General features: G+C 39.1%; 1 protein-coding gene across 2 annotated transcripts in view; it reads right to left on the bottom strand.

The window, feature by feature from the left end:
- Positions 1-5,715, bottom strand: part of LOC148085913 (glutamate receptor ionotropic, NMDA 2C-like) — a 46,795-nt gene extending 41,080 nt beyond the window's left edge. Inside the window, exon 1 of one of the 2 annotated variants that reach the window (XM_087784055.1) lies at positions 5,335-5,715. The gene's annotated coding sequence lies outside the window, so the exon portion shown is untranslated. The remainder of the gene's footprint in view (positions 1-5,334) is intronic. The other variant, XM_087784056.1, reaches the window with a different exon arrangement.
- Between the last annotated feature and the right edge of the window lie 8,342 nt (positions 5,716-14,057).

Genomic DNA, 14,057 nt, shown 5'->3' with positions numbered 1-14,057 from the left:
ATACTTCTTTACGGACAGACTTGTGTGGCATTTAAAATAGTATTTTAACATCTAAAAAAATAAAAGACTTTGTTTGAATTATACCTCTCAGTTGGCATGAAATCTACTCAAGACAACAACAACACAAATGGCCTGACTTTGGACTTGCCTGGCAAAGAGTGTCTACTTGAGCCTCAAAAACAGACTTTATGTCATTAAAAACATATTTTCAGCCACGTTCAAAACACTAACTTCATTCACATTATATTCCATTTGACATGTTTTCCTGACTTTGTGTAATAAGGGGGCGTGGTCGACTTGACTGGTAAGTGTACTAGAGATGGGAATTCTTTTGTTGGCCAATCCTAATTCAGGCTGACTGAACTCCAACATGGTCGTGATGGTAGATTTTTGACGTCAAAGGCTGACCACGTCTCAGCGAATGCTTTGAGACGATCTTCAACATGAATCTTGAGTTTGCTTTCAAAACAGTGGCCAACATGGTTGTTCTGGACACATCAGGTACACAAAAACTACTCTTGCAACACAACTCTCAAAGTAAAAATGAATGGGCCACGGAGATAAAACGGCTTACCAACCCAAAAGCGCCTCATCAACCATTTTCGGTTCCTGGTTTTTCTACGATCTTTTGCCAGCAGCAGGCGAGGGGGATCCAGCTATGATGCATATTTCTGTGCTAAAACTGCTAAAGAAGTTATACCAAGACGATTTGGAACACCTAACAATGTCTTAATGAAAGTCAAATTTCAACTGGAGGGAGAACTAAAAGCGGCGCTATGCTAATAGCCTTGTCAAGTTTGTTTTTCTCATACTTTGGGGGGGGAAAGTGGGTTAAAGCAGAATATATTCAGTAAAAAAAACAACCGCAGATGGACATTGGACCAATTAACGGAGATGAGACGGTTGTTGAGCAGAAGATCACAGTGTTGTGATCTCAATCGACCTCTTCCACAAACATGTATACATTCTTTGATGTGCTGAGGTATCGCTCTTTTTCTCAATGGAAACACAATTCACAGTATATATATCGGATAGCGTTTGTTTTCGTGACAATACAACTTGTATACTCTTAGAGTGAGATAGATTGATTAAGTAAGTCCTGTGGGTTTTCATTGTTTTTGCAACTATCGCTGTTTTTAAAAACTTGCTTCCAGCTCTGTTTTTATGATTTAAAGAAACAACAAATATTTGTGGATTCCCTTTAGAAACATTTCTAAGATGATGCGTTTGCCAACAATGCAATAACATAAACTATAATAAATGAGCTACCTTAACATATTTGAATGTATTTATGTGTTTATTAATCTAATTAATCAGCCATAATTTATCTTTAGAGGGCAATGTGGGTTTAAAATGTATTGAAATGTCTGAATAGAAGAGAAAAATAAAAGTTAACTGGATTTAAATAATAATAATACATTATGTTTTATTATTTTAGTTTAGTTTTTGAAAACAATTGGAGTTATTTAATGGAAAATGTTATATAAATTCATGATTACAATCAATTAAGGGTAAGTAATTTGGAGAATAAACAGGTAAAATATTGTAAGTTTGCAGTGATTAATGAGACAAATTTTGTAGAAATTTGACAAATAATGAATTTACAACTCAAAAAGGAACAAAAGAATTCATTCATAAACACATAATTGAGTCTATTTACATGTCAAAGACTGCAAAGGTTCACACTGAGGGTGAATCATCACCTCAGTCATCCACATCGTCATCTTCCTCACTCGCGAAATGAACGCTGCAAACTCCAACAACTGAGCAGACCTGAAGTGTTTGGTTTTTCAGCACACAGCACCAGAAAAAGACACTTGTGCTTTGGAAATCTCACGTTAACAGTCGGAATACTAATACAAGGAATTAGGTCTGTCTCCGCGCAGGATTTGTTGGGCTGTGAAGAATCCAACTCTGCATCATTGCAGTGCGAAGACGAGAGGAAGGTCGTCCTTATTTCTTACTACACTTGTTCTTGCAAACTCATCCTTCGTTAATGCCATCAAATAAGGTTTGGGAAGTTGGCGAGATAACCAACTCCAGGCGGACGTGTTGATGAGTCTGATGCTTATCCCGTCAAGCGAATCCGCTCACTTCCAATCCACACCCACGAGAACCCCTTCAGCTCGGAAATAAATACGTGAGTTTACAGTAAATCCCGGAGGGAAGTGACTGAAGCTGTTCACCAAGATTAACCTGTCTCACTGTAGGTCACATGAACACGGGTGCATTCAAGTTCACGGTTGCATTTCAGTCGTGCAGTGAGAGTTTATAAAGATTGTTACTGAGTTTGTTTAACAAATGAGAACTATGGTCTTAGAATCAATGTTAGTAAACACTCACTATTGTCCTGATACTTGGGTGGAGGTCTAGGATTGTGGTCCAGATATTGTCGGAACACACCGTGAGTCAGGCGCATGATAAGCTCCCATTATATTATATTATATATATATTATATATTATTATGCTGAATCAGCAGTTATCCTGGGCTGGTTTCTCTGCAACAAGACGGTTCCATGTACTGTTTCACATACATATTCCCAGCTATCCATCCATCGACACACACACGTACATAGGTGCATGTGATAAATCATTTTTTCTTAACCTAAACGTCTCACATGCCCACATACATTTATCATAATTAGACTTTAGTAGCCGGTTCCCTCGACAGGTCGCCTCTCTGGAACGTAAGGCTCTGACGGCTCTACAGGAAATCGTTCAGGCTCCTGAGGTGAGTGACGTTGACGGCACGAAGGACGTCCCATGAGCCGATTGGTCTGCGGTCTGCTGCCACTCACGCAAGAAGCACATCATTTTGAAGGCAAAACAACGGGTGGTTTAAACAACAACATGCATTCTTTTTTTTTCTTTATCTGTGTCTGTTGGATAGAAGATAAGTTGTAATGCTCCAGTTCTCATTTTTTAGGAAACGCGCCAATCTAAAAATGATAGCAACCCGCTGTTGTAGTGTTGCTACAACAACCCATCAGACAGGATTGTAAAAAGCCATTGTATATTTAAGCCTGGCCCGGCAGTGTATGTAGTTGTTGATCACATCAATGTTTAGTTGAACATTTAGTTGCTTTTCCCTCAAATATTAACTAAACTTTCAAACAACCCGACATTTACTTGTCAAAGGGCGACTAATGTGTTGATTTAAGTGTCTTAAATATATGTTGGACTCTATTGTATCATCAGTATGTTTGTTTGTACAAAACTCTCTTTTCAATGAGCATCTAGGTTTGTCACCACGTGTCATTAATCCCAGAAGTCTCCACTTTCAAGGGACTTGTTGTTTAAACAAAGTGGGGTGTGATTACAGCTGTCTGGAGAAGTAGTGAAGCCAGTATTGCGTCATAATGGACTTTGCTCTCGTAACCTCTCGTTCGCTGAGGTTTAAGACAGGGGGGAACATTATAAAGTAATAACTTTAAAATGACGAGGGACTTACTGCATCTTGGAGAGGAAGACTTCAACATTTGAAACATGTGAGTCGGGTTTCCACATTAGCTTTGTCCCCATGATACGTCCCCATGAGTGAGCTAAACTAAACTAGCTCAAGCAAAGAGCCTTGCTGAACCCCGTTAGGGAATTATCAGTAATCCTAATCCTAAACCTGTGGTTGTATAACAGACATCAATTAACCACTACATTACGACCACCAGCATCAGACTCGGAAGCATCCGTAGAGCCGATCGATCAGCAGGAAACCGATATGACAGTCGAACAACACGACGACCGGATCAATAAGCCGAACATTTTGACAGAAGGAACATTTCCGAACCAACTATAAATAAACATCTATGACCCCGAAATGCAAATGTGTGAGACAGTAGCTGGTGTTTCTGTCAGCAGCAGCAGCAGCTTTAGTCTCTCCAGGAAAATCTCGCCAAAAAACTCACTCCTCCTGAGCTTCTTATTCTGCTACGTCCTCGTCTTTTTTATCTCAAACTTCATATCTGTCACTGCTGCTTAGCGTCTTCACAGACCAGAGCTGTTTGGCTTTCAGGCGTCGGGATAATGTCACAGTTTATAACCAGAAAAACATATTTATGGGCGATTAAATGTTTATAAGGTTCCATCAGCGACGGGATTTTTTTTTTTTTTTTTTTTTTTATGACGTGACCTTGTGTCGTGATGAAGACTTGATTGCCGATGGGAAAACTGTGTGAGCAGATCTGAGGTCTGTATTTGGTGGTTAGCTGTGTAACGGTTATCTGGTTTGGTGTGGATAAAGTTAGCCTGGAGATGAAAGTGAGGAAAAATGTGTCGTCGATCCGACATATCTTGAAAATAACCTGCAGATTCAGGTAAGGATTATGGGCTATAATGTACTGGAGGAATATATAGATATAACATCCACTTTTTTTTTTAATCATGACATTAACCGATCAATCATTTATCTCGACTTTGATTTTAGGATAAGCATCAGGACCACTCATTGCTTACTTCCTGAGAGGAAACAAGGTTCTTCCTCAGGTACAACACTTTAAAAATATATATTTTCTTCTTGTTTGTCAGTACAAAGGGTTTACGATTCACCTCATTCACCATCGTGACCAAAGAAAAAGCCAAAATTGCATGAAACCTTGTAATTCCTTCTCTCACCCTTAGTCCAATAGCAGGTATACATTTAGTTTGATCTACGTCCTTCAGACACTTGGAGTAGAACGAGTTTGAACTAGAAGAAGATTCACCGATTAAACAAGATCTTTTAAACATTTTATCATGAGATTTAATGAAATCGAAACATCAGAGAAACAGGGCCATGTGTGAGGATGGATTAAAACCCAGTGACTGAATTAACAAATGCAGCCTCAAAACTCGTTTTGGATTTAATTTATCAAAGCTTTAGCTCTTTCTTGATTGATCTGCTCATCCTAAAAAAAATGAATTCTTTTTTTTTTTTTGACTGAAGATGAAGAACAGACAAGAGCAACAGGAGCGAAGACACAAAGATTATCTTCTTACAAATATTCAGTGTAACTTGTTTTCTTGAAAATACTGAAATTGTGTGTTGCACAGTCATGCAATAATGATACTATTATATAACTTGTATTTTGGTAAGAATCAGGAAACAATTTGAGGCATGAATGAACGATAAACTCAGATCTTCTTATTTATTCTATATTTCATTGATGTATTTTAAGCTTTACAATTATTTTAAAAAAGAAATTCTCCATCGCAAAAATAAGCAATTAAACTAGCTCAATTTAGCTCATTATGATGTGGATTAAAGTAATATTTAGGGGTTTATACAATATAATAATATATACTGTATATATATAGTTTATATACTAGTCGGGTTAGGCTGAGGTGACATGTTGTACGCACCTGTGTATTCTGCTGTCATCCAAATTTACCTCCGGCGTCTTCATCCATTAACATCCTTCACTCTACCTTCACCCTTCCTGTCTCTTCCTCACCTGTAGGAGTGACCAGGAGTCCTTTACTTCATATCCCTGCCCCCGACAATGTTCCCCAACCAAAAAAAATGATTTCGCCTCCTTTTTTAAGATGAAAAAAAAGAGAGGAAAGTGATCCAGATGTGAAGCTTTGGCAGATGTGGGTAGCACGCTCCCCTCAGAGGCAGCACTGACACCTCAGCGTCTACCTCCTCCTCCTCTGGTCTCCTCCTCCGGTCTCCTCCTATCCTTGCTCAGAGGTGACGGACAGGGCAGATCCATTGAGAGTTAAAGAAGGAAAAACTGATCCTGGAGCAGTTAGAAAAAGTTGCCCTCAATTTTCCTCTCGTCTGCATTCGGATTTTTTTTTTTTTTTTTTTTTTTTTTTCCCGGGGTTGTTTTCAGCAGGTCTAGCAGGTTCTCCTCCTGTTGCTCCACTTTCCTCCTCCTCCTCTAGAGTTGCTCCTCTGGAGGCAGTAATCCAACTCCATCACTCCTGCATCTCTCTCACTCCATCACAGGAGCGGCTGCTTGTGAGTGGCGATGATAATAGTGTGAGGATTTATTTTCCCTCCCTCTCCTCCCTCTTGCTCACCACGGCTCAATCCCCCCCTCCTCGCACTCTTTCTCCCACTTTTGCTCCAGAATTATTCACCTGCTCCTCCTCGCGTCGTCCTGTCACACGTCACACACCCCCTTTTCCTTAAATCATCCTGCCGCTTAACTTTACCTTGGTTCCTGTCAACGTGAAAGAAGAGCTAAAATAGTTTGATGTCAACTTCTTAGTCAGAGAGGAAAAGAACGTATATCCCGTCAAGTCTGCCCATCGGTCTCCTCCTAACAATTTGATAAATATCTTACTAAACGTAAATCTGTTTCACTCTATATAACATATTTTTCTTTCCGTCATGACACTGAGATTATCATGGAAAAACAGACTTAAATTTTGAGTTTCCACGCTTTTACGCTTGATCGATCTACTGACTCCTTTAAGAAACATCTTAAGAAGTTTTTATTTGTTCAGGCTTTTCCTTGATTTTCTGGACCTCCTGTTGTGTTATCAGTTTAATCTTGACCTTTAGATTATATATTTTAGTGACTATTGTTTTGATTGTTTAAGCGCTTTGTGACCCTGGTCTGGAAAAGCGCTCTATAAATACAAATTACTTACTTACTTACTTACTACAAACAAGTTCCAAGACGTTTCCGAAACTTTAAATGTCATAAGGAAATGCAACAGTTCAACACAAGTAAAATATCAGACTGGCGTCCCATCATCCCAGGGACAGATCTGGTTTACCAGGATGGTGGGGGAGGGGAGGAGGGTTGTTGTTAAGCTGCCAGGGGGCGAGCGGCAGTTGGTAACGGATCTAGGCTGAAATTTTCCCACCGTGATCACCCGCTCGACCCTTCTGGTCGGCACCTGCCAGAGGAGTCATCCTGGTGGAGCTTCCTGTCCGATGGGAGGAGGAGACGGAGGCAGCATATGAGAGGGAAAAAAAAAAGGGGGGGATGATCTCAACCTGTCCCAGTGGAGGTCTGGAGCAGTATCTCCAACAGTGGCTCCTGGAAAAACCTTTGGTCTTACAGGCCAATGGGAGGAAAGCCTGGAATAGAAGATCTCCCTCAAGAGGCAGAGCAAGTTCTACTCAGGGATGAAGATGGATTGTGTCAGAAAACACAAGAATTTTGGTTGGAACAAGTTAAAATATGTAAGTATTATAAATAATCAGCTACAGTAATACAACTTTTAAAAGTAATACACGGGAAATAAATCATGAAACGAAGAGGGTTTTTTTTTATAACAAGTTCAAAACGTGAAATCTTAATAACTTACTTAATTACTTAAATGTGTTGATTTAAGAGCCTCTTAAGTTGATCTTGGACCTCTGATGTACTCATCAGTGTGTCATAACCACACCCACTCTGCTGTGATAGGTCAGTGATAAAGGTTTGTCACTGCACGTCATCAATCCCGGAAGTATCCACCGTTCGAGGGACTCATTGTAGAAACTAAGCGGGGTGTGATTACAGCCGCCTGGAGGAGGAGTGAAGCCATTACATCATAATGGACTATGCTCTCATAACCTCTTGTTCGCTAAAATCTCAGACGGGGGAGAACTTTATAAAATGATAACTTCAAAACATGGTCATGATGAGAGACTTACTACTAGCTTGGAGAAGAACACTTCAACATTTGAAACATGTGAGTGAGACAGGAGAGTTTAGTTTCTCATTAGTTGCCACTGCACGTCATCAATCCCGGAAGTATCCACCGTTCGAGGGACTCATTGTAGCTTTTACAATTTAGTGTTTTCGTTTTTTTTTGTTTTTTTTTGAGGAATAACTTCACAGTTCCTGACTCTCAGTACTGGCAATAAGAAATTAGAAAATCATATTAGGTTGTGAAATTAACATTGTGACATTAAGCATGTTTATCACGTGACATGGGAGACATGTTTTTGTCAGTGTCATAGCTATTCATGTAAAATGTTAGGTGGTTAATATCAAGAAAACATGGAAAATGTCTATATATCAGTTCTTAAATTAAATATATTTAAATTAATTAAATATATTACTTTCTTTATATATGTACAAACAAATTCACATTAACAGGTAACTGGAGAAAACCAGGTGATATCATTATTTTTGACATTAAATTATGACATTAATGATTTATTATTCATGGAAATGTTTTTTACTTTGTGATGCTCAGAGTGTATGACCAGGTGAAATTCCTGATGTTACTCACCGACCTTGACCTTCACCTCAAATAAATCCTACGCATTTATGGGAATTTGGTGTAATCTTTGAGTTCACTCTCGCCTGCATCACACTCTGGTCACATGACCATTCAACGCACGTGTATAAATACTGCCCGGCGTTGAAATAATGGGTGGGATTCTTCGGGTGTGAACATGCGTATCTTTAGATTTTCAGAAACCGACTCACACTCAGGAGTGTGTCGACGCCAGCCGACAGATGCGGCTGAGAAAGTGATCTCGGCAGCTGGGTAGTGTTGGACATATGTTCTCTTGCCGGATCAGAACCACAGATTAAAAACCAAATGATGTTTACTAGTGGAGGAGATCGCCACTGATTAATTTGATGTGCCATTGTTTTCTTGCCAAATAGGATTCCTGTGACATTGAGCAAGATTTGTGGGGAAGCAGCTGATCCAGAGTCCGTTTTGATGTCGTCAACAAATCTTTGTTCTGGCAGCAACAATCTGAGCATCGTCACCTGAGACCCACGTTTGTGAGCAAGAGACATAAGTATAAAGTAGGATACAGGGGAAAAAAGGAAAGAAAAGTAAGTAAAGTAAAGGTTATTGTAACTTTCTAGACGAGGGTCACAAGGCTCTTTAACAATCAAGAACATTATACAGTTAAAATACATGCTTTAAAAGATCAAGACACATAAGACAAACACAGGAGTCCCAGAAAATCAGGGAAAAGCCTGCACAAATAAGAATGTCTTAAGATGCTTCTTGAATCCCAGAGGGAGAGGAAGTTCGTTCACACTTTAAAGCTTCTATGTCCTCTCTGTCTGACCAGATGACTCTGTAACCTATTAAGCACTTTCCTCCAGCGAACCAGAAGCCATTATGCCCTTCGTTGAAATTATCGTTTGCACATGTCTGCACAACGTGTTCGGACCGTCTTCTTTGAATACTCTGCCCCGAGGTCTTGGAATACTCTCCAAACTGAACTCAAATTGCAATCTTTTTCTTTCACTGAGAGCTTTCCGGTCCATCTTAAAAGTCAGACAAGGTCTTAGTGTTTGTTTTGTACTTGTTGCCTTCTTTTTTTTATTTATTGAACAATGATGTGTGCTGTTGCCTTTTTTGGCCAGGTCGTCCTTGTGAAAGAGATCTTGATCTCAATGGGTCTTTTATCTGTTAAATAAAAGTGAAATAAAAATAAATAAAGCTTGTCATTGAAGTCAACCCTTATTACGAAAATTTTGGAAAACCAATAAAGATGAATATAATCAAAAGATAAATGTTGAGGCAGAAGAAAACATACTGTTTAAGACCCAAGGTTTTATTTAAACCAGGCTATAAATATGCTTTGAAAAAATAAGTTTTCATGACTCTTTTACATTCTTCTTGGATATTTAAATTTGTCCCCTCTATCTCCAGCCAGCCTCAAGTGGACACTTGATGAACTGCAGCTTTTTAGACTTGATGGATCTACTGACTCCTTTAAGAAACATCTTAAGACGTTTCTATTTGTTCAGGCTTTTCCTTGATTTCCTGGAACTCTTTGTTTTGATTGTTAAAGCGCTTTGTGACCCTGGTCTGGAAAAGCGCTATATAAATAAATATTACTTACTTACTTACTTACTTACCTTTTGCACGTCTATATCGGTTATGAGTGATAGAAGTTAAAATAATGAACACCAAAAAAACGCAAAAAAAAGTATTAACGAGCAAGACTCCACAAAGTAACGTAGTACAAAGGAAGAAGGAAAGGAATTGGGATAGACAGAATAAATATAGAATTGTATTGTTGAAGACTGTAAACTACATAATGGCAGCAGTTTACAATAGAAATAATGACACGGCAAAAGCAAACCTATAAAGGGGTGCAGAGGGGAAGAGGAGAATGAGAGACAAGAAAGAAGGGAAAAGATAAAGGAGTCAGTGAAATATGGCAAGCAAGAGCAGCCTCTCACCTTTTGAGCGACACCTGGATATATCTCAGCGAGAATCTGGGTCTGAGACAAACTCGGCGCGACTTTGACATTGACTCTGATGCCAGAGATTGATAAGAACCGAGACATGCACTTTTCAGGATTACACATCCTAATCAGATTCCGAGGATGACGGAGGAGAAACTCTGAGAAGTGAAACCTCCGAATGTGTTTAAACTGACAAGCAAGTGAAGTCTGAGGAGCGGTGGGGAAAAGTGTGTTGAATAAAAGACGCAGCTCGGGGAGGTACAACAGTCCGCCGCTACAATCACGCAGGAACAGGAAACATTCCATTGTCTTGACCTGAATAAGAGGGGAAACTATTATGGTGAACATTGTGATGGAAATAGAAACGAGAAGAAGCTGAAGGACGAACGACAAACACACACATCGACGCGTCACAAACACACACAAAATAGTCGTGTCTGAGTACGGTCGGACTCTCAAGGACGCGCAGACGCAAAGTCGCAGCAGAACAAGGCGATAATAGACGAATGATTAAGCTGCGGGGAAAACAGAGACAAATGTCTGTTTGACTGGATGATGGGGAGGTCAGAGGTCAGGTGTGGGAGGAGAGAAAGAACAGAGGTAAGAAAAGGATGAAGGTAAACCAGAATCTGAAGTGACGGATGACAGTAGGTGAGGGAATCAAGGATGGGAAAAGAAAGGAGGGCAGGATAAGAAGATAGAGTAAACAAGAAAAACATTGAATTAAATTGATCATAAACGTGTTCTCAGAAGGCGAGCGAGCAACGAGAGGAGGAGCAGGTGAATAATTCGGGCGCAAAGTGGGAGAAATGAATGATTTCATTTAATTGTTTTGAATGTCCATCTCTGAACGTTCCCTCTCAAGGACTGGATCTGAACTTTGGGCTCCGACAAGAACTCTCAATCATCGTTCAACTGCTTTAAAATGACGTAAATCCATCAGGTTGATAGTGACCCGTCATGCTAGTTAGCAAAGCTCTATTTACTCTCTCTGAGCCGCTGTTGTTCCTCCCAATGAGGTCTGCGCTTGTTTGGCAGAGCAGCCTGATCCTGTGTCTGTGTTTGCACTGGCCAGGAAACATGTTTAATCAGGCGAACATCTCTATAACCAAACAGCTCTGGAGATTGGAATAACGTGAGGGTGAATTGAGGTGAATACTAAGAGGCAGTCAGACACATTGGGCTTCAGAGGAACTATAATCGTTTGATCTTTGTTCAGTACGTTAAACAACATACACCATTCCATCAAACATGTTAACCTCCTAAAGGTTTGTTTTTCCTCAAACGTAGTACTCTGAATAGTTATGTTTGTATAATGTTGAAGATTCAGTGATTTCTATGAAGCCAGTATTATCAGACAGAGGTTGTAAAGACGATTCCAGGGAAGTATCATAAATATTAAGAAAATTATGGATTCATTCAACTGGTGAAAATGCACTAATTTAAAACTAAGTCAACAGAATTTAATATTTTAAGTGTGACCTTTGTGTTAAATCCGACTTTTAAATGTCATAACTTGCTCAATATTTCCGTTTTTTAAGGTCAATATTGTATATAAACATTAAGGCTTGTATCGTTGGAAAGCTTGCTAAAAAACAAACTGGGAGAAGTGGTTTTATTATGAAATAATTATGTTTATCATTTTTAATCAATCCATTGATGTTGAATTAGAAAATAAAGCTCTTAAAATATCCATAGAGAAAGCAAATTAATAGCCCAGATTGAACAAGTCCGCCAAAAGTTTTTTAAATATATGATAATGGAAACATAAAGCAGAGTTACAGTGTATATTTTATGGATTAAATTCATGAATTTAGCTCCAATGAAACATGGCTGGTCAGACTCGACAAGCATTTGTCAGACTCATGGATAAATATATATCGTACATATATTATTATTGGGATTTTAATAATATTTTATTTGCATTGGATGTTAAGTGAGGGAGTTTTGACAAGTGAAAACTTGAAAAAAGTGGTCATATATGTTTTTTTAGGTTGCTGTTAAACTGGCTTCCCTTCTTTCTGCAGCCAGCCTCAAGTGGACACTTGATGAACTGCGGCTTTTTGCACTTCCATATCGGCATCACTTTTGAATGCAGAATCCTGCCCGTCTGCTGATATCCAGGAAGCGACAAATTCACACAAACCTACTTTAAAAACGCTATTTATATTTCATTATTACATAACAATTATGTTTGCCGGAGAATTTAAATACAATATGAATGTAATGGGGGGCCCCTGCTCTTGATATCAGGGGCCGCACTCGAGCGTGTAATACGTTTATTTTAATGAAATGCATTTCAATTACATACAGAAGAAAATAGCATTCTTATGCTAAACATGTCATGTGGCGGTGTTTTCTCGTCCCACATCACGCCTCCTCTGTTGTTAGAGGCCCCTCCATCGCTCACCACCTTCATATACCGTCAAATAAAATGTTGTTTAATCGTATTTACTGTCTTCTTAAAGAAGCTCTGGTTAGTTTGGGTACCTTAATAATTTTGTACTAAAATAATAATTACAAAGTTAAAGTTATGTTATTTACAAAGCCGTCATATCATATTCCATTATCCACGATCCGATTCATTACCTCATCATTATCATCCTTCATTCATCAATGGAAGTCTTGGACATGGCAACTTTTGGGACGTTTAGCGAGTGCTCATGGGAAATGTAGTCTCCCGTCGGGCGTCGCTCGATTTCAAATCGCATAGAATCGCTTTAACATATTAAACAACAAAATGCTACTACAAAGGTCTCGACCAGATGGTTCAGAGGGAGAGAGAGGAGTTTAAAAAGACTGGCGGGTTGTTCTGGCTCATTTCAAATTAGTCCAGAAGGTCATTTAATCTGATAAATTAAAACATTATGTTTCCCAATATTCTGTTGTCAACAGTGTCATCAACGATAATTCATCTACAAGAATCTCCACAAGTGTGTTTGAAAACGGTTTTGTCTGATCGACTATTGAAATGTTTTTCATTTTATAAGTTATTAATGTGTAGCTACTCACTGATGTCATCTTTACTGACATCTGAACAGAAACGTTCTAATCCTGCTATAACAAGAATGAAGCTGTAATTACTGATGTTATTATTAATAGTTTCCTGTATTTAAAATCCGTTTAAAACCGAGATCTTTAGCAACATGATTTGAGGGGCGAGGTCACGCTTGTAGCAACTTACACTGCGAAGAGTTGCGGAATTATTTGTTGTTTAATTCTTTCTTAATCCCATTTGAAATCATAGATGATTTAAGTGTATTTTGTGCTTCAGAGATTTTCCTCCAGACACTCTGATTTCCTCCCGGAGACCGCAGGTAAATTGATGTTTCCTCGGTGAAAAAAAAGTCTGACTAGGATGGATGACTTAACAAACAAACATGTTTACACCAAACCATGCAGCAAATACACAACGACTGAACCTCTAAAATATCAATGGTGTTGAGTTCAGGTGCAAACACAACAATGACATCATCTTTCTCAGATGAAATAATGCAAGAGGAAGCAGCTGTCACGAGTGAACAGATGCGCCATTGGCCCAAATGTGTGGTATTTTTAGTGTGTGATCAGAGAGATTAGACATCTGACTCGAGGTCCAGAGAAGAACTGGGTTGGAGCCTATCAGAGACGATCCTTAAAACTTCACTGTGTCAGTCTGTCTGTGTCATCATCGCTACTCCTCGTCTTCATCCTCCTCCTCCTCCTCCTCCTCAGTTTAAACAAAAATAGCAGCCGCAAGAGTCTGATCCTGAAATAAACAGCCTCTTTGTTCGAGGGGACATTTTAAAACTCAGCAGCTAATAATATCATTCCTCCTGAGACAAAGATTGTAGGAATGTGTGTGCGTGTGTGTGCGCGTGTGTGAGGATTGACAGAAGCTGTTAATTATTTTTGACCTTTGACCTGCAAATGTTACTAAATTAAAAACAGGGATGACTTTGAAATTATATTCGGACCCAAAACACT

The sequence above is a fragment of the Callionymus lyra genome, chromosome 2 (assembly GCF_982586985.1).
Source record: "Callionymus lyra chromosome 2, fCalLyr1.hap1.1, whole genome shotgun sequence".
Classification (NCBI taxonomy): Eukaryota; Metazoa; Chordata; class Actinopteri; order Syngnathiformes; family Callionymidae; genus Callionymus; species Callionymus lyra.
This window is presented reverse-complemented; position numbering and strand designations above follow the sequence as displayed.